Source organism: Cyprinus carpio, chromosome A13 (assembly GCF_018340385.1).
Source record: "Cyprinus carpio isolate SPL01 chromosome A13, ASM1834038v1, whole genome shotgun sequence".
Taxonomy (NCBI): domain Eukaryota; kingdom Metazoa; phylum Chordata; class Actinopteri; order Cypriniformes; family Cyprinidae; genus Cyprinus; species Cyprinus carpio.
Window position 1 is genome coordinate 14,945,732 of NC_056584.1, and position 11,514 is coordinate 14,957,245.

An 11,514-nucleotide genomic window follows, 5' to 3' on the forward strand; every position below is an offset into this window, starting at 1 on the left:
GTGACCTTTCCTTGTAAACTTCCTCATTCTCCTGGTGAGAGCAGCACACAAGAGAAGGCAGTTCTTTGAGGCGTGTCATCCATTTCCCATCATGCATCAACGTGTGTGTGTGTGTGTGTGTGTGTGTGTGTGTGCTCGTGACGGAGGACAGGGGGAGGAGCTTGACTGGAACTGAGAAGTTTGGTTCTGTTTTGTTTTGCCCTGGCTTTGTTCCAGGGCAGAAATGCTCTGACCGAACACGTATCATTGTAATGTAGACACACAAAAGACAAAAGACTCTGGAATCCCTTTTCAGCTCAGTGTTGAATGTTGGTGACAAAATAATGATATTGTGTTAAGGTTAATGTGCTTTGGCTGGGAGTCAGGGCAGAAATCTACGTCTTGTTAAACACAGAAGCACTTATAGATATGACAAAGCATATACTGGAAAATAAGTAGGAGTATATTAGGATTATACAGCCACCGCATCATTGTGGTCACAATTTTTCATGTCCACACATTGTATTTTTCATAACTGCTGCTTATTTGTGACTGGTATGATGTGCAAATATTAGTTGTTGTTTAACTGAGTGTTCTTCATTAGTTCCAGGAAGGTAAAACAAACAAACAAACGTCACTTATTTCATTTCACTGACATCTGCTAAAGTATTTTCCACCAAGATCTGTGCGATTATTACCTCATCATGGTAGTTATGACAACATCAGGACTTATGATCTGATATGTTCAAAAGAACTCTATTGAGTCATTAATCTGTTACCTTTGCCCTCATTAACAAGCATAACAGAAACCTTTTTTTAAGGAAACAAATCTTGCTAAAATCCCACAGTAATGCTTGCGCTGTCCCTACGTATGTATTGTTGTTTCTGTTTAGGAGCTGCATTGTGGTTTGCTACAGACAGACAGGAAGCCACGATTTTAAACAGCATATCTTCCAGATAAGAGCATAAGAAGAGTCTGTCTATAAGTGTGTCCTGTATTCACAGGTATTGACGTCTCTGGGGAAAGCAGCTCTTGTTCTCAGCTCTTATAAACCACACAATTTCAAGAAAAGTTGTGAGCTTTATCAGAATAAAAAATGAGATTATAAAAAAAATCCATGTACTGACGTCTTTAAATGTTTACCTAAAAATGAATGACTCACACCGTTGGGTTGAAGGCCTATGATTGTTCCTGCTTTTTTGTATGAGATTTAAAAGCATTTTTCTTTGATGCTTAAAGGAATAGTTTCACCCAAGAAAAAAATAAAAAATGCCCATCCAAGTTTGCTTTTCATCAGAACAGATTTGGAGGTCCACTGCAGTGAATGGATGCCGTCAGAAATGAGATTGATAAAATCTTATAATAGTATAATGTAGTTTTTTTAGTATTCTTAGTAAACAAACCCATCTCTAAGATGTTTTTAACTTAAAAAATTGCTTCGGGCTAAAAATATGAGTCATGTAATCATAATACTGCTTTCTCCAGTAAAACAGTTTTCTTGTCTGAATCAGAAGAGAAAATAACAGGAAAACAAAACAAAACATTGTGCTTATTTTTATGATATAATATATAAAATATATAAAATCCAAGAGAACCTGGTGATTCATTTGACATTATTACCTAAAATGGACATACATACTGTTCAGAAGTTTTGGTCAGGAAGATGTTTTTTTTTTTTTTTGAAAGAATTCATACTTTTATTCAGCATTTAAATGATCAAGGGACAGTAAAGACATTTGTAATGCTACAAAAAACCTACTTCAAATAAATGCTATTCTTTTGAACTTCCTATTTATCATAGAATCCTGAAAAAATTCTTCTGCTTTCCACAAAAATATTAAGCAGTAAAACTGTCACAGGAATAAATTCAATTTTAAAATATATGTAACTAGAATTTTTTTTTCAATTTTTGTAATATTCATAATATATCACAATACTGTGAAACTGTGTCTTACAACTTCTGTCACTTCAGGAGGTTGTTGGTAATTTATGGTTTTAGCACATTTCTGATTGATTTTAAATGCAATTTGTTTAACTGATGGTTTGTGCAATATCTCATGTATACATGCAACATATAAAAATCATCATCATTTTGTAACTCCAGTATTGAAATGACATAAAAACAGAAATAAAAAGTAAAAGAGTATATTTCCAAATTGTGGAAAAAAGTGAATCAAAAAATTTCATTAGGAAGTAAAAAATTCCCAAGTTTCAAAATCAATTGAGTAACTCAGCATAACAACGAGTTTCTATGCATTATATATAGCCCTGTTGAGTTTTGAAACTGCTTGAATGACACAGTGACTGCTTCACTGGTTTTCATATTCTTATAAGCATATGACAACAGGTTTAGAAATATGAAAGCCAGACATATTCACATCCAAAGGCTCCTCTTCATTCTTATAACTGAATGTTCTTTGAAAAGACATATGTACACCAAAATAGAGAGTTTAATCTTTTATTTACCTGAACTTTGGAATCTGAAACAGAAATAGATGATGCATTCAAATTACCAGTATGAATGAATGAAAACAAACATGGGCCACCTCCACTTATCAGTAATGTAGCAACAAACCAGCTCAGAATGTAGCAAACATTACATACTTGAAATCACAAAATCCATGTTCAGTAGTATAAACTTTAATTTGATAAAAATACAAAAACTCACCCACAGAAAATGCAATGTAAAAGCAAACTCCACAATTAGCATGTGTATGTTGAATAAAGTAAAAATATAATGAGACATTGGTCTTAGTTTTCTAAAGCCATAATATCACTTTCGAGTTACCAATAAAAAAACCCTTTTATAAACAGTACGTTTGAGAACCTTGGATAAGAAGCATGTTTAAAATGACATAGCCATTACCCAGGGACAATTCCCTGCTAGTTCCCATGTTAAGGAACACGATTACCCTGCCATAATTGAGTGTTTGTGGACAAACTACTCCAGTATGACCATCAGACTGATATGTACATAAACATTTCATAAAATCTCACTGCTTTACCTAATTGGTTGCAGCATCTTACAGTATTTCCAGGACAACAAACCCTCCTGATTTTCAGGAAATATATTAAGTGAACATGAATCAGAGCCTGTATTTAAAGAACAAAATCATGAACATCTTGAACACTTGGAATGGAATTCCACTTTATTCGGGGTAGTATGTCCAGGCAAAAGAATCAAGATGGTTCTCCTGCCCCATGCTGCTGGTAGGGTACGGAATCTGCGAGGCCCTCTGATTGGGCCCACCAGCTTCCATTTGTCTCATGGTCTCTGCGGTACTTCCATTGGTGGTGGTGGAGTTCAGGAGCGCGGTGAAGGACTGCCCACAGTCCGAGCTGGGCCCCAGCACAGCCATATTGCTCGGCCCTTGAGTTACCTGTTTCAGTGATAGGCCTGGCTGATGATTGCCCATCAGGTTTTGAAACAAATCATCATCCATGTTGCCTGGATACAAGTAGCCAGTTCCCATTGACCCACCGGTACCTGTTTGCCCCATTCTGTGTGCTTTGAGGCTGTTGTTGGCCAAAGTTATACCAATTATGGGCTCCTTCTACGCCTTGCCTTTGAGGTGGCTGTTGGGATTGCTGGACCTGCTGGTTCAGTTGGTCCTGTCGAGGCTGGCTGCTGGTTGGGCCATCAGGTTGAAGAATCTCCAGATCCATAGCGGTCAGCAGAGGAAGGCTGTTTCCACTTTCCCCTGTGGTGGGCATGCTGGGACTTGGGTTCACCTGCTGTAGGCCCACTCCATTACTGGCTCTGGTGGTGTTGGTGACTGGAGTGGTCCATGCTTGACTGAGTGTTCCTGATGGTAGGGGCTCTGTTAGGGGTGGCATCATGGAGCAGGATGGAGGGGTTTTGTTATAATAGCCTGTTAGATTTTGGCGCATCACCCCATGACTGGATGGACTATAATAATTTTGTTGCTCTGTAAGAAGAATACGCTGGGTTATATAGGAATACTGTTTACATAAAGAAAAATTAGATATATTGGTATTTAGTTTGGGTTACATGAAAAGTGCCATGCATCTTACCGAGTTTGATTCTCTGATTTATCATGCTAGGTGAAGGCACTGCTTTTGGTCTGTTCATGAAGCTCATGGCTCCTTGGGAGAAGCTAGAGAAGGATTTCATCTGGCTTTCAATTTTACGTTTCTTCTCTTGACAGCGATATGGATCTGCAAAAAATAAAAAATAAAAAATAAAAAAATATATTATATATATATATATATATAATAAAATGATGTATGATGCTCATGTTTGCCAAATTGACTATCAAAATCAAAAATGTTACAAATATTTTATTGTGGATATTCTTATTTGTCATTGACCCATTTGTAACAACAATGAACAGTGAAGGCATGGGCCAAAATCATACAATCCATGATGTGGGTATCATAAAACTACAGGAGGATCTTTTACCTTTGTCATCGGGGAGATAGCGGAACTCCATAGGCTCACTGACCTCCTGGTCCGTGGGCCGTCGAAGCTGCATGCGCACTGTGACAGGGGCTGTAATGGCGGTGTCATAGTAGGCGGGTGTCTTGAACACTATGGCCACTTGCCTGTGTACGTCTGCCTGAGAGAAGGAGCCTTTGGCCTCCCAGGTCTGAGTGAAGAACCTCACCTCAATGTCATCTAGAGTAAGGTGATGTGATGGTAATTAAATAAAAGAATGGCATAAAAAAAAACTAGCAATGGAAGATGGATAGATAATTTTCCATAAAATAAAATTAATGAATGATGAATAAAAGAAAAGAACATATGAGATTGTTTGATTGGATAAATAACTTAATAATTACCAACATGAATTTCAATTCTCTATTTCAGCTTTTAATTTTCTTGAAGTTAGCAAAATGGCTGAAATCGATACCACTTTAAATATTTTTTTCAAATAATTAAAATGTTCCCATACCTTTCTGCACTTTATCGCAGAGGAGGAAAATCTCATCACCTCCCTTTACACTGCCACTGTTCTTGTTCACCCGGCAGATTCGCAATTCAGCTGTATTTGGGGCCCCTGAAACAAGCACAGGCCATTGAGATTAAAGATTAGAAAATCTTAACAGACATGCACTACTATGAGCAGTAGGAAATAATTGTTCGCATTCTTTGATTTAATTAAAGTATTTGCAGGAACAGCCACACTTGAAAACATTATGTCCTGAGACTAAAAAGCAGCCAAACCTGTCACGATTTAGAGAGTAAGGGCGGGGTGGTTTATTACTTCCTCTTTTCTGGGTTGTACTGATTTCTGTGATGGCAAAGAATGGCTTGCCATATTAATACTGGCTGCAAATATATAAAAGATTTCTGGTCAAACATACCTACGTATGCTTGTTTCGAGCATTTACATGTTTTGTTTTACAGCAAAATTTTACTGCATTGTCATGAGAACAACATGAAAGACTTGAGAATCAGACTCTACAAGCAGACGAAAGGGTAAGACCAAGTCATGGCCTGACCCTTTTTTTTTTTTTGTTATCCGCTAACTTATTTAGCATCACACAGCCACACAAAAACACTCTGCAAGAACTGCTGTTCTGCATCGCGCAGTACACAACCATCACGTGAGGAAGTGTTGAAAGTGGACCATGCTCATTTCCTGTAGTGTGGGATGTGGTCACTTACAGAACTGTCACCTAAGCGATGCATAGACAGCTTCATGCTCTGTGATAGCAGTGACTTGCATCATGTTAAATGCCACACAATAAATTAGTCAAAGGGGCTGCCAAACAGTTGTGCTCTAAAGTGTATCACTATACCACATTCTTCTCAATCTAAAATTTAATACTATCAAATATAGCAGATATTGAAAACCAATAATGATAATTTAATGACCATTAAATAATCCTAAATTTCAGACTCAGAATTTTTGCTAATTTAAATTGATTCTAAATTATAGAACATGATAAAACATATCATTTAACAAGTTCTATACTTGAAAATTATATAAAACTCCACAAAAATGTTTTAGTTACTAATAAATGTTAAATTTAGCTTGGTTGTTATGGAGTGAAATTAATAAAAATTCTCAATATTACTTACTTTTATACTCATAAAAATCATTATATTACAAAATAAAAAATACTGTAATCATTTTTATTTTATTTATATCAACAAACTAAAGGCATAACTAAAAAGGCACCATAAAAATATATAAATAATAAATATTGTATTCTATTTCAAGATTAGCCCTACCATCCCCAGTGAAGTGTAATTCTTTACGACTATCAACATCAAAAACAACCCACTCACCAAAGAGCTAAATGAACTAAATACAAGTCACTGGCTGAGTCAGTGTTGTTATGTTCCCAAACAAAGAGTTTTCAATTCCATTTGTTTGCCATGCAGTGTTGCCACACTTCACATTTAATGCTAGGTGCTTCTTATATGTGTCAACTCACTGTTGTCATAGATGGGATTTGAGACAATGGGAGGCAGCGTGGTGTTGTACATCCCGGTCTCATCTTGCAAGAAAACTTGGAAGCAAAGACGCACCACATTCAGATCATACTCCTCAGTCTGTAGAAGCTGTTCCCGGGGAACTGTGGACACAAAACATATGTTAAATGTTGCAGTGTGCACAAAAAACATATCAACACATTAATCCTAGATGTAATTTATGTGTCAAAACAGAGCAGGAGATATTGAGAGAGTCATGTGAATGAGGTGAATGAAGAGGAAAGCGGAAGAGCGAGAAGAAAATGAAACAGGCACGAGAATGAAAACCAGGTCAGTTTGTTTAAAACTAGCTGACACATTTTAACATGAGAATTCTTTCATGATAAAAAAGCATGCAGTTCTGAAAAATATAAATTAAGTACTGTAATGCAAAAAATAAATAATATATTATTTTAAAATAAATTTCTTTCTTTATCTGTTTAAGTATTGTGCTGTTTTTGCATTGCCTTTTGTTTGATAATTTAAATAAATGTACTTTTAATATAGTACTTTTTGCAGTAAATTACTGTAATGTTGGTCATTTATGCAAAATATATACGTTTATATATATATAAAAATTTATAATTCAAAATTATAGATATATACATTATACTGTATATCGTAATTTTACAGTATTTTTTAGACTAAACAATACTTGACAATCTAAGCCATTGTGCATGGTTGATTTCAAATTTAGTTGTAATACCATGTATAAATAAGTGGTTTATTTTTTTACAATATAATTCTTTTTTTTTTTAACTGCTTCCATGTTATATTTCGGACTTGAACGCATGACATGTAATAATGAACGCGCCCGAACAAGGTGCATTTGAAGGCAGCATTAATACAAAGCATAAACGTTGTCCAAGTCAGAAAAGCAAGCAGCATTTTAGTGCTCTTGCAGATTCTACCCAGCAGCATCACCAGAAATGCCACTGACACATCAGCCTACAAGCACACAACCACCCACACGGGTGCTCGTGCAGACATTTCTCAGTGTGCATATCTCCGCCCACTCTAACTCTCAGGAGTCTGTCTCTTCTCACCCCACGGCTATCCCGCCCACAGCCGTGATGAGCTTTGAGCACTCTGAGGTCACAGCAGGTGGAAATATCGCAGTGGGTTAGAAAGAGAGCTCGAGTGACAGAGTATCACTGACGACTCTGCAGTAAAGGGGGCGGCCTCCTGACGTGAAGAGACACCTCTGTCCAGACCACAAGCCCAGAAATTGGAGAGAAGGATGGAGACAGAAGCTGAGCAGCGAGGAGTACAGCAGACAGATGTAAAACAGACAAGAAGGAACAGAGGAACAGAGATAAGGTGGGAGGAGATGAGTGGGGTGAGGAAAGATAGCGAGAGGCGGAGTGTGAGAAAGGCGACTGCGAGCCACGGTGTGGTCATGTTTATTTGCGTATATGTGCGCCTCTAGTTCTGCATTTAGTGAAGTCAGAGAGCAAGAGGGACGAGTGGACAGGAGTTGCAGGTGGGTGATGAATTAGGTTAACGTGGGCTGGTGGAAGATGAAGCAGAGAGTTCGAGTTGTAGAGAGAAATGGGGGCAGGCAGGTGAAGATTCTCCATTCTGTGGGCATACCACCATTCCCAAGCCTGAAACTCATCTCTCGTCACCTAAACCTACCATCTGTGAAACCTAACACCCACTCAGCAAACCCATCACGGCAAATCCAACTATGGGCAACCCCACTGACACCACGCGTTTTTACAGTTACATTCTTTTTTGCAACATGGCACGTTTTTGCCTACTAATTAAACTAGTTGTGATTTCGAATAATTGTGAGTTATCTTGCACATATTACCTACCAAATAAGGGAATTGTAATCAAATGAAGGAATGTCATGAAATGCACATTTTGACTTAATCCGAACCCTCCAAACCCTCAGGTTTTAATGCGAACATGTAGTGCTCTTGATTCACTTAATGTAATATCTATGCATTGGCAAATAGTTTTGGATGTAACAGTTTGGACCACACTGATGCATGAAAATGACAAAATCACATTAACATTTAATTATTTAGCCGACACTAAATGAATCACTAAAACAAATGTATTATTTGCAAAATATTCTAATATGATATTATATTGGCTAGATACAAATGGGTGAAGTATAAATGGAAGGTTGAACCCAAATGAGAAATATTTTTATTCATGTATAATTATATTTATGTAATAAAAACAATATAGTCTTTTCTAATTCGTACTAAATTTCATGTTTAATTCAATGTGCTACTAACTGTTTCTCTGTTTGCAAAATTTACTAGCAGTGTTGGAGTGAAAACGTCAAAGTAACCTTTTTTTTTCATTGTAGGAGTATTACGCAGAAACTGAAACAATTTCATCATTAATCACAATTATTGGTATGACATTTAATCCTTAGCTATACTTTCATGTCTCCGACAGCCCTAACCACAAAATGAATACCTCCTCACAAAAACAAACAAACATTCGATTATCTAGTCAATAAATAAAACGAATGATAGTATACACTGTATATGTAAGCTTCATCAATGCAATCATTGTGGGATAACGTCAGTGCAAATGAGGTCATCTCTGGCAGGTCAACCCTTCAACACATGACCAAACTTCAAAAGTAATATCAAAACTAATCTCACAATGACTGCCACCATGACTAATCTACCTAATTTCAAGGGATTGTGAATGTTCTGCAGCCAAACAGAGAGATCTTTATTTGGTTATCACAGCAGAAGCGAGCAGCCCGTCACCACAGAGAGCCACAGAACAAGCATGAGGAAGCAAACAAAGTCAAGTTCACAGCCTAACATTCCCTATGTTCACTAACCATTATATGTAAAGGCCTGTTGCAACATTTTCATAATTTCTCAAATATCGTTTGACTAGACAGTGGTATGGGACACTACACGATGATTCTTGTTGAATCACTTCATATAGAAAACTATAAAGAATATCCTCGATATTAAAGTCTCATTTCCAAAAGTTACTCTGTAGGTCAACTAGTCAGACTAATCAGAGTTATTTAGCACAAAAACATTGCTGGTGGTGGCAAAAGACAATCTGAAACTTAGACCAAAATTACCTAGAAATGCTGCTTTAAAAATGTTGGACACTGTTGTAATTTTCCACCCGCACAATCGTTTGCATGGAATTCCTGAAAGTATTTGGCTTTTTGCATATTCTAAGCAGAATAAGCCAAAGTTATCAGTTACACAAAAACGTATAGTTTACAGTTCCTCTTGACATTACTCCCTCTCTGAATAAATTCCCCCTGATCATATGGCACTCAATACCGCAGCCAGTTGTGCAACATCTTCACTAATAAAGAGAAGTGATTTTTTTTTCTCCTCTAACTGCATTGTCAGATGACAGTTTCTGATTATGAGAGTAAAAGTGAAAGAAACTGGGGTCAGTAATAATGATAAGTGGTGATTAGAAGGCCCAGATGGAATTTGCAGTGCTAAATTTGAGGATAAATCTGTGATATATAACTAATTTGTAAGACACTTTGGATAATAGCATATACTAAATGAATAAACTGTTAATATAATAACACAAATTAGTTGGGGCAAGTTGTGGACATTTTTTTTAATCATTTCGCTCCAATTCGGATTCAATTTGTGGACTTTTCTGTGTATGCAGATTCCATTTGGGCCTTGAGAAAAAAAAGTGTGGTTGGTTCTCACCATTGAAGGGGTTGATTCTCCCGCGCAATCCTCTGCATTATGGCATCTCTCACTTCTCGTCTCCGCACACACTGGATACCCAGGTTCTGAAAACTGAGAAAAACAAAGAAACAATCTGTGTAGTCTGATTTTGAGCAGCCAGATTTGTTTAGTTCTATGTATTGTCCATCTTGAAAACTGATAACAAACAAAAAAAAAATAAAGCTAACAGGAAGAGTGAGGTATATTGACATATTGTTTAAAATTGAGGGCAGAGACTGGAGCTCTAAGGCTCTCATTTTGCATATCGGGGAATCCCCGCACGGCTCCCTACTCTGACACAACATGCTTTTTAAAAAAAAATACAAATAAAAAAGAATGGACAGCCCTTCGGAAGAGAACTGTGGTAGTGTGTGGGCTGGAGTAATACGGAAAGCACATTGGAATGGCTTTGATGTGGGGCACAGAGATGTTTCATTTCATCAGAAGAAAAATGGTAACAGGACCAAATGAGATTAGAGCAAAATATGCAGATAATACAATATCTACAATAAAAGCTTTTTAAACTTCTGTATTCATGTGACATTAAAATTATTTTAACATTTTAACATTAAAAGCACCAACTTACGCGATGACTCTTCGTTCAGGTCCAAACTCTGCCTCATAATAACCATCCTTGCAGTCCTTACCCACCAGGTCATGAGGATGGGGTTTATATGGTTCGCTTTTGGTCACCAGGGTAACACGTACTTTTCCTTTTTCTGGTAACATTTAGAATCTAATAGGGAGAGATAGGAAGAGAGATGCCGTTTATTGAATCACTTAGTAAGGAACATTTTTCCTTAAAGTCTATTTTACAGTCAGTTCTTTCTCTTAGTGGTGTCAGGTACCTGAATGCTTGGGTAGGTTCTGTTATTGTCTGAGCTTCTTTCTCCAGGTATGCTGCCTGCTGAACGACCCTCACATTTATACCTGAAGCGCATGCCTCTCTGTTTCGGCTGCTCGAAGATCTGAGCACAGGGCTCTCCCACTGCACAGACCGGCAAAATGATGTCAGTCAGAGATGTGAATTTCATTCATTTAAATATTCAAATGATTCAAAAGCATTTCAAAAACTTAAATGAGTTGTATTATTTATTAAAATGCCAACATTGAAGACGCATCAAAGAATAAGACAATGGGCTTGTAACACCTGCAGAAACAACATCTTGTGTCTTTCACAGAACCTGACCATAACCTGACCACAAAACAACCCAGCCTGCTGGTAAATAATTTCCCTCTCTCTGCACCTGTCCAGCACAGACCTTACCAGCTGGGCCAGGTGCCATTAAACTAAGTATATCATACCTTCTTTAAACACCTGCACAAACAGCTGGCATTTGCCATGCGATATATTGGTTGTTTTTAACACCACGTTGCTTCTGACCTTGACA

The 11,514-nt window shown here is 37.2% G+C and overlaps 1 pseudogene; it reads right to left on the reverse strand.

The window, feature by feature from the left end:
- Positions 1 to 2,422: 2,422 nt before the first annotated feature.
- On the reverse strand, positions 2,423 to 11,166 carry LOC122147227 (annotated as a pseudogene).
- Positions 11,167 to 11,514: the final 348 nt, after the last annotated feature.